The sequence below is a fragment of the Tachysurus fulvidraco genome, chromosome 17 (assembly GCF_022655615.1).
Source record: "Tachysurus fulvidraco isolate hzauxx_2018 chromosome 17, HZAU_PFXX_2.0, whole genome shotgun sequence".
In the NCBI taxonomy this organism is placed as follows: Eukaryota; Metazoa; Chordata; class Actinopteri; order Siluriformes; family Bagridae; genus Tachysurus; species Tachysurus fulvidraco.
In genome coordinates this window covers 16,388,594-16,397,670 of record NC_062534.1, presented here as the reverse complement: position 1 = coordinate 16,397,670, position 9,077 = coordinate 16,388,594, and the positions used below count along the sequence as shown (strand labels likewise).

The 9,077-nt window shown below is 37.9% G+C and overlaps 1 long non-coding RNA gene across 1 annotated transcript; it reads right to left on the bottom strand.

Annotated features, from left to right (window-relative positions):
• Nucleotides 1–4,546: 4,546 nt before the first annotated feature.
• On the bottom strand, nucleotides 4,547–8,246 carry LOC125139125. The gene is made up of 2 exons (XR_007138239.1): nucleotides 8,090–8,246; nucleotides 4,547–6,387 (listed from the first exon to the last, which is right to left on the bottom strand). It is a non-coding gene; the product is annotated as an uncharacterized LOC125139125 (long non-coding RNA).
• Nucleotides 8,247–9,077: the final 831 nt, after the last annotated feature.

The following is a 9,077-nucleotide window of genomic DNA, read 5'->3' as shown; positions in this document are numbered from 1 at the left end:
ATTTTTCTGTATATATCTAAAACATGAATAAATTCATTATAAAATCTCCCCTAAGTAGGGCGTCTGTACTTCATCTGTGACATTTGACTGTTTATTGAGAAAAAGATCACACCCAGCCGTTGGGTCAATGTCAAGGTGAAACCACCCAGGGAGAAAACTCTTACTCTTATTATCACTGTATCCTAGACCAGAGTAACATCATCTTCGTTGTTATAGGCCCTGTTCATGCTCACAGAAGATACCTAATTTTTTCTGTTTGAATTAATCATACTATTTTAACTGCCGTCTGAATGAGATGCCTACATTATGGCCAATTGGCAAAAATAAACTCTAAAAGGAAATGCTGTAACCCGTAGTTGCAAGATGGTTTCAGCAGAAGTTTAGACCGGACATAGAGGGAAGTTGTGGTTAAGCAAAATGACTTCAGTGCTGATTACTACTCAGTCACATTTTGGGTGTGATGAGAAAACTTTGTCATGTGATAAATTTCTGCATTCTGAGGAGGTATAAAAGCGAGAGAGTTATTTTTAAGCTGTAGTACAGTGCCTGATAACACAGCAGCTGTTGCTGCCTAATTCTACTCTTAGTAGTTCTGGCATTTTATGTCACTTTTTTACAGTCTTTGTTGGCAGTTCTTATACATTTAGCAAAATAGAACTCGACATAAATATATTTTCTGTGAAGTAAAAATTGTTGTTAGATAGTAAAAACCAACATTAGTCTTTTTGCCTGATGGCAAGTGAGAAAACTGAGTCTCTCATTCTTTTATTTTGAAAGCCAAACATGACATGCCAGCAAAGGTAACTGACAATAACATGCGTCCTTGTATTTACATCTTATTTAGAAACAGAATGTTCCTTGAACTCTCTGAACAAAACAAGCGTTGATTTCCGACACTAATTTTAGGGTTCTCAGGCCAGACAAGAGACAGAAAGCAGAGCAATAAACTTTAACGGTGTCTGGGATATTCAAGAAATGCATGACATTTACAAGAGAAACCACACAATATGCAACTGCTGAATGTTCCTTTATTTCTACAAACAGGGACGGGCTGATTGAATGCACAAACAGATCATTTTACCCCCAATAAATGCTGACTGTTGATTTTTACAGAATGGGACACATGGGATCCTGAATGAACTATTTTAATGAAATGAATTAACCAAATAAATAAATAAACACGTTCTCTTATTTTGAAACAGAGTGTTAATGGGATTTGCTGATCAAAACAAGGGTTGATCTCTGACACAAAATATTAGGGTGTGTGAATTTTTCAGGGTTTTTTAATATGTTTATAAAAAAGATTTGGCCCCAATTTCATTACAGAAAATAGAAGCAGGTTAACTGCTGATCCAGAAAAAAAAAGAAAAAATATATTTGCCCTTAATGAACTTAACAGACTCTGCACCCTGTGTGCAAAATAACAATAATGATTGTGTAATTTATTATCATAAGTGTAATAATTCCAGTTAAAGTCTTCCCTCAGGACACCGTGTAATCAAATACACTGAAAACCTTGAGGTCTATTCTGGTTTTTTGTTTGTGTAATGGAAAAAACAGCATGCATGCCATCAACAAATTACCTATTGCTTGATTTGTCTGCTTAGGAAGTCTTGAGAGCATGATTGAAGAGCTTGAGAAGGCATTTTGAACATGTCACTAGTCAAATAAGGCTCATGACTAGTTTGTTCCATGACTTTCTTGTGATTTGGCTGGTCTGACAGACTTAGCATAATAGGAGATCAGCTAGCATGATAGAAGCACATGTGTGAGAGAGTGTGAGTGACCCAAGAGAGCAATGGGCCTCCGAGATGCACCTGCAGAGTTACTTTCCCTGCAGGCGTTGGGCAGTGTTTTCCGTTCAGGGGGCAAGAAAGGTCACAACGTGACCATCTCCAACATGGGGCTGCAATCTGCATATGAGGTTGGGACCAGCTGCATGGAAAAAGCTCCTTCCAGCCTTTTACCTTTATCCCCTTTCTTCTGCCAGCATGAAGTCACTAATCTTGTCAGCTGGACTTACTCCTCATGGATTACCACGTCCTGCACGTCTGACTGCCTCACGTGCAGGGGCACCTGCCTGAGTACTGTTTAGATCATACAAAGCACACAATTACAGTGTCTTTGAGGCTTTGTTAGAAAATGCATATTCTCTCTCAGGGTTTCTGTTGTGATGTAAGGAACACAATGACCTCGATGCTATGTGACTGAGTTTCTCAAACACACAAATTAAGTTATTTGCATTTGCATGCTGGGAATTTTCTAAGCAACCCCAATATGTATTGCAGTTAAGTAACATGTTAACTAGGCCCAAAAAGATCAAATCAGTAATGCTTCAATGAAAGGTTTATAGCCTTTATGTTTACATACTGTATCATAGGCTTCAGAATCACCTTGACCCTGACTAGGATAAAGTGGTTAATGTAGACAAATTAATTAACTAGTAAGGTTCAAATTTCTAGACAACTCAAGTTTCTGTCACAGCTTATTTATTTATATTTATATTTTCCAGATGCAGCAGTTTATTAACTATATATAACATACTTACCAAAGCTTATAAAAATGTATTCATTCATAAGTGTATTTACTCCTGGCTATAGTTTTACAGTTTTACTGCAATTAAGCATGTCCACCGTGTACACCAAGGTTGTGCCCTACTGCAGGAAGGGGAAGGGCTGGGTGTTAGATAATGCTTCCTTTTTTATTGCGTAATATATATAATAAAGTGCCAGTATCCAAATGTGAGAATGTGAAAAAATAAGAAGTTGGTTATTTCACTGGCATTTATTAGAAATTCCTGGAAATTCGTATTGGAACATCTTGGAAATTAGTACAGGTGACAAACCAGCAAAATTAAGAACAGTGAGTGTAACTTGAATGGAACAAACCATATGATTGATATTACAGTGTTTACTCCTTGCATTGATAACTCAATATGACTTGCAATGACCAGTAGGTGAGCTCATCTCTGTTCCTCTTGCCTTTAGCGGGCTTTTGCTGTTCCACTTTCAACACTCAGAGATAAGCTGAGACAGTTGTGGCTTTGAGGCAGTTATACTGTGAATGTCTCAGTGTTTTTGCTGTCAAGTTGGTCATGACCTCCATGACAGTTAAATGAGTTCCTTAAACACCATACATACTTTACAGACATGATGGGTAATTGTCTTAGCCACCGCAAATCTTATCTGAGGCCTGATTAAAGTGAGTGAAGGTGCTGTAAGGATAGTATGATATTAAACAGATTTTGGGTTGCAACTGACCATTTTCAATTTATGCGCCAGTGAGAACTTGCCAAAAAGACAAACTAACCTTAAAGTGTAAGTTGGACTGATCTTGTGATAGCCTGTAACATCCATAACTATCCACCTCAAAATACTTCAAATGATTTACAACCGGCAGCACCAACACCGCTGACCAATGTGTGTTACTCTCCTGGTTTAGAAATGTTTCAGTCTGGGTACTGAATACAAAGACTTTTACAGAAATTGAGGTTAGATTAGTCAGACTGCAGTCTGAACTACAGTCATACACAGCAGAACGTGACAGCTGTGGCTTAGCGCCTTAAAATACAATGTACATTATATGACAGGGTTTGTGTTGTCAATCCATTACCTCAGTGAATAATGTATTAGTTTCTCAGACACAAGAAATTTACACAAAACACACAAACTTAGTGACTTAGCCATCCTCGATATGTATGCCAGTGAACACCTAACTCCATTTGAAACAGAACTAGAGTTAGCTCACTCTGATTAGGTATTTTTCTTATATAATTTTTGCATCTTACACTTTAAGTATCGTATAAATGTCCAGTTGATATACTGCCATGAGCTCAATGCCATTATGCAGGTACACCATGTGCAAGGATTGTGCCCTAGTGCAGGAAGGGGAAGGGTTGGGTGTAAGATAGCACTTCCTTCTTAAAAGTACACAGCCACAGTTTCATTATCCCCAACTCAGATGTGTAATATACGTTCCTAAGCAGTCAAAAGATTGTAAAACGTAGAATATGCACAGTTATGTTATCTTGTTGTTCATACCAGCAGGCAGATCCTAATAAGATTAGAAATATACAAATACCAAACCATTAACTATTATCAAAATTAGGTCATTAGAAAATTATGAAACCAATTAATCTGATTTGAAAAAAAAAAACAGTGCAATTATTTCTATAACCAGTAGGTGAGCAGCTCTTACCTGCTAATCCTTACCTTACTGATTCAATAGGTGTCTCTCTTCTCAATTACAAGCTCAACACTCTGAATGTGTAAAACATGCTACGTTAGGAATTTAACACACAAAAATGAACTTTCATACAGGACAGACAGTGACAGATGTGGCTTAGGGGCTTTGTTATACTGTACTTTGTTATACATTGCAGATATTATCTCTGGATACCAGCTAAATGAGTTTCTCAGAGAGAGGTGTGTGTGTGTGTGTGTGTGTGTGTGTGTGTGTGTGTGTGTGTGTGTGTGTGTGTGTGTGTGTGTGTGTGTGTGTGTGTGTGTGTGTGTGCGTGTGTGTGCGTGTGTGTGCGTGTGTGTGCGTGTGTGTGTGTGTGTGTGTGTGTGTGTGTGTGTGTGTGTGTGTGTGTGTAAAGGGTGGGACATATTAGGCAGCAAGTGAACAGACAGATCTGAAAGTTGATGTTTTTAAAGCAGGAAAAAATTGGGAGATTTTTTTTAGGTCTCGTAGGCTGTTCCTGGTATGCAGTGTTTAATACCTACCAAAAAGGTCCAAGGAAGGCAGAAAACCTGGTGACATTTGCATGGGTGCCAAAGGTACAATGATGTGTGAGGAGAGTGAACACTTGCCAGATTTGTCCGTTCCCCTAAACAGAGTTACTGTCTAAGCTGGCTTATGAAAGTGTCAGTATACACAGTGCATCACAGCTTGCTGTGAATTTGGACATACAGAGTGACCACGTGTGGACTGACAGAGTGCTTATGATGACCCCTGTCTCTTGTAAAATGCACCTACAATGGGTATGTAAGCATCAGAACTGGACCTTGGAGCCATAGAAAAAGGTTGTCTGGTCTGATGAACACATTTTCTTTGACATTATTCAGAAAGCCAGGTGTTTGTGCATCACTTACCTGGAAAGACATGGCACAACGATGCACTATGGGAAGAAGACAAGCAGGTAGAGGCAGTGTGAAGGAATGAGAAATCTTCTCCTAGGAAACTTCAGGTTCTGACAATCACGTGAATGTTACTGTGACCCATATCACCTACTTAAACATTGCTGCAGACCAAGTACACCCCCTTATGGCATTGGTATCATGTGTCAGAGAGTATTCTACTATAATATACTTACTATATTAGACAGGTGATTTTAATGTTATGGCTCCTTGGCGTATATGTGTATTTAGGTTCGGAATGTAGACCCAAAAATCAGCTAATTCTGAATGGTGCACTGCAAGGTTTGATTATATTACAGTATTAAACAGTATATGTTCATATGAAGGTTTGCATAGACTAGATGAATAGACACTTCTGTGGGGATATAATGGACAGACTAAACAGAAAGGCATATGGAAAAGACGGAAAATAGATGCACTATCGTTCGGGTTCGCTGTCATCTGAAGAGATGACCTGCATTTCCCTCAATTTATTTTTTTTGACAAATTGAGTGAGTTGTGTACAGACATGTCATGTAATTACCTTAGCCATCCCCAATATGTATGTATCAGAGGATAGCAGGCCAGATACTTATTGATGAAACAGTGACTAAAACCAGTAGTATTAATGTAAGTGGAACTGTGCACTACACAGATTGGAAAAAAGACATTGTACAGAAAAGTCTAAGCCTTCTATTTTTTACCAATACACTGATATCCAATCATAGAGCAATTACTGCCCACAAAAACGTAATGTGTTTTTTAAATAAAAGCTGTTACAGGCAAGTTTATATACAGTAAGAAGGCAAAACCAATGCATCTATGTAAAACCTGTCCCCACACAACATCTTTCACAATAATGCTTGCTTTTATTTACTCACATATCGAGGGTTGCGCAGCAACATAAATATTTGCACTTCTTTCCAAACTAGATATCACATCCAGATAAGTAACAGAGAACAGCACCCATATCAAACCATGATCAGTATGACTAGGATATCTCACTGCTGACATCACACACTTAGCTATAAACATTGCTGCCGTTGTGTCTGCTGAGCTTCCACATCAGGAGTTCCCTACACAGCACACACTTCTTCTTTTTTTCCAATAATTACAACTGTTTTAAACAGTTGGCTGCTGTAGTTTTGTTTGTTGTGCTTGTTCAAGGGTCACCTGTCTCGTCAATACACAAGGTCCAGCTGGCTGAAATACCTGCTTCTGCTTTGGGTGGCAGGCTCTGGATTAGCTCAGAAATCCAGGTCTGGAGCTAGAATACAAAAGAAAAAAAGACTAACTGTTCACGCTAGTGATCCACCACATTAAACATTTTTGGAAGTTTCCAATGGCATATGATGCCAGTGGTTCCAGTGGAAAAAAATCAGTTAAGTGAAAGACCATGCAATGTTCTGTTCTATTCTTGTGAATTGGAATATCTTGAACTGTTCCACACTGGAACGAGACTTGAAAGAGAATGGCATGAATTTTTAAAATGCTGTCTACTATTTTCCCCATTATAAATTTATGTTCTTTTCCAATTGCACACTGCTTACTGATCTAGATGTTATGCACATGATGATATAAATTGATATTTTTAGAAGGCAGCAGCATCATCAGTGGATTGTCTGTCGTGAATAATAAGAGTCTACATGTATTGGTTAACTGAGATAATACGGCTTTACCAAGTTTCTTACCTCAAGCCTGTTCACTTTTGTTCAAAGCCAATTTAAGCCAGTTTTATGACACAAGTCTATTACATTTAGCTATGTCTAGCCTGTAGTTTTTCTGCCATATATAAATTGTAAAAATAAAAAAGAAATAAAAAAAATTATCTCAAGTGTAGTGACAGAAGACATCACTGAGATGCCTCTGATGTGGAAAAAAAAATCATTTCATGTACATTTTAAGGACATGTCTGCAGCTATTACAAAAATGGAGACCGTGCAGCAACAAAAAATATTCAAATTATAAATATTAAATTATTAAATCTTTATGGCTCCCAGTTGGTGGAGAATAGCATTCATACTATCGCTGGGAGGCTAAGAGTTTGAATCCCAACAACATCTTCATTATTCATAGCTGGGAGTCAAGTGAGCAAAAGTGGCTGAGCTCTCTGTGGGATGGCATACAGTACTCACTTTCACCTGTCAATCACAGTGACACTAATCAGGGTGTTTGTGAGCTTACTGTATATGAAGAACATGCCAGATAACATTTCCTTCCAACTGTGTTTTGCTGATGCAGCATGAGTTGTGGCTTGAAAAGTTGCAACTGAAAGGCATCACGTGTCTTGAAGGAAGCATGTGTTAGCCTTGACCCTCCCTGGTTAGTATCTGATGCATGATAGTGGAGAACTGGCTGGTGTGAGGAAACTGGCAAATTACATACATTCAGGAGGCGGGTGGGGGTTGGGTATTTTATCGGGAGAATAGATGCATCCCTTTTCCACATGAAATCTTCTCATATGAAATGCATCTACAGTATTTCTCTCTTACTGCTTCTTTACACTGTGGTAGTTTGAGTAGGATTGTCAACTCTCAGCACTTGGGAGATATTGGGAGAATGGAAACATGGTCTGGATGGAGTGGATGGAGAAACCTGACCTTTCAGGATACTGAGATCAGCTCAACTGTCAAACACAGGATGAGATAAAGATAGTAAAATCTGGCCTTTTCCTTTCAGTTTCAGTTGTACATCACTATCATATGTAATAAATCATGCCAAAACACATCTGAAGATCATTTAAAAAATTGTAGGACTTTCTTTCAAATAAGGACCAGTTTTTTTTTTAAATGACATGAACTTTACTGTTTATTGGCCAGAATATCTGAATATTGGGCAGAATATCTGTTTTTGCAAGCTTTTTAGAATCTGCTTGAACACAACTTTGCTCAGCAGTTTCAAGACTCAGATTCCAGAGCAGTTAGCAAAGTGTCTAATCAAATCTTGTCTATGAATATACACACTAGTACCTTTTGTTTTTTCCCAGCCTTTTCTTTTCCAGCCCTTTGCCTGGGCTTGTGCCAGTGACCGTCCTTTGAACTTCCATCTGGAGCAAACAACACAGTCTACGTTTGCTTAAATGTTTTTTTGACATTTTTTTTGCCAAGCCCCGTACACTCCAAGCCAAGTTTTTGAGCTGCAATTATTGCCAAACAAATTTTTCCACCATTTTCACACTGAAAATTTAGTTTCAACATGTTGAGACAGTGAAGCCTGCAAGCCTGGAAATTCTATGAGAACAAAACCATTTTTTGCTTTCTGTTTAAATGTAATGCTTATGTCAATCAAGATAGAAGATTATTGCCATTTCTTTATATATAAGTGTCTTTTTAATCTGCAATATGTGAACTTGATTTGCTGGTCTAGTTGGGTGTTTTTACTGCCTGGTAATTTTGCACTAAATATAGAGCTTCATTTCCCATTCGAAGAGAATTACAAATGAGACACAGATTGGCTTTTTCCACATTTCAATCTCCTCGCAATGCCAGTTCTTTACGTCATCACTACAAGAGTGGAAATGAAATGAATAAGAAAAAAAAAACAGCTGTAAGAAACTGCCTTGTCGTCTCTTAGGAAGAAAAACAGTGAGACATCAGCAGAAATATTTCAGCTACTGTAAAAGACTAGGAAAAAACTAGTAGAAAAAAGACTAGGCTGTTAAATGACATGGTCAATACTTCTTAAACTTCTTAAATTGTGATATAAACTTCATTAGATGTTATAGAAGTGAAAAACAATTACAGTGTTTTCTTTTCTTTGTATAAGACCAACATATCAGACGGAACATTGTGAATTATTAACAATTTGGCAACTGGAAGAAAATCAATAAGTACATTATCTTCGCCATGTCGGCAGTCCGCATCTTCCAGATGTAACTGGTTTTGAAATGAAATGCAGTCAGTGGTGTTGTTTTTCTGAAGGTTTAAACTAAGGCAATTTTAAATGTTTCTGTTGGGT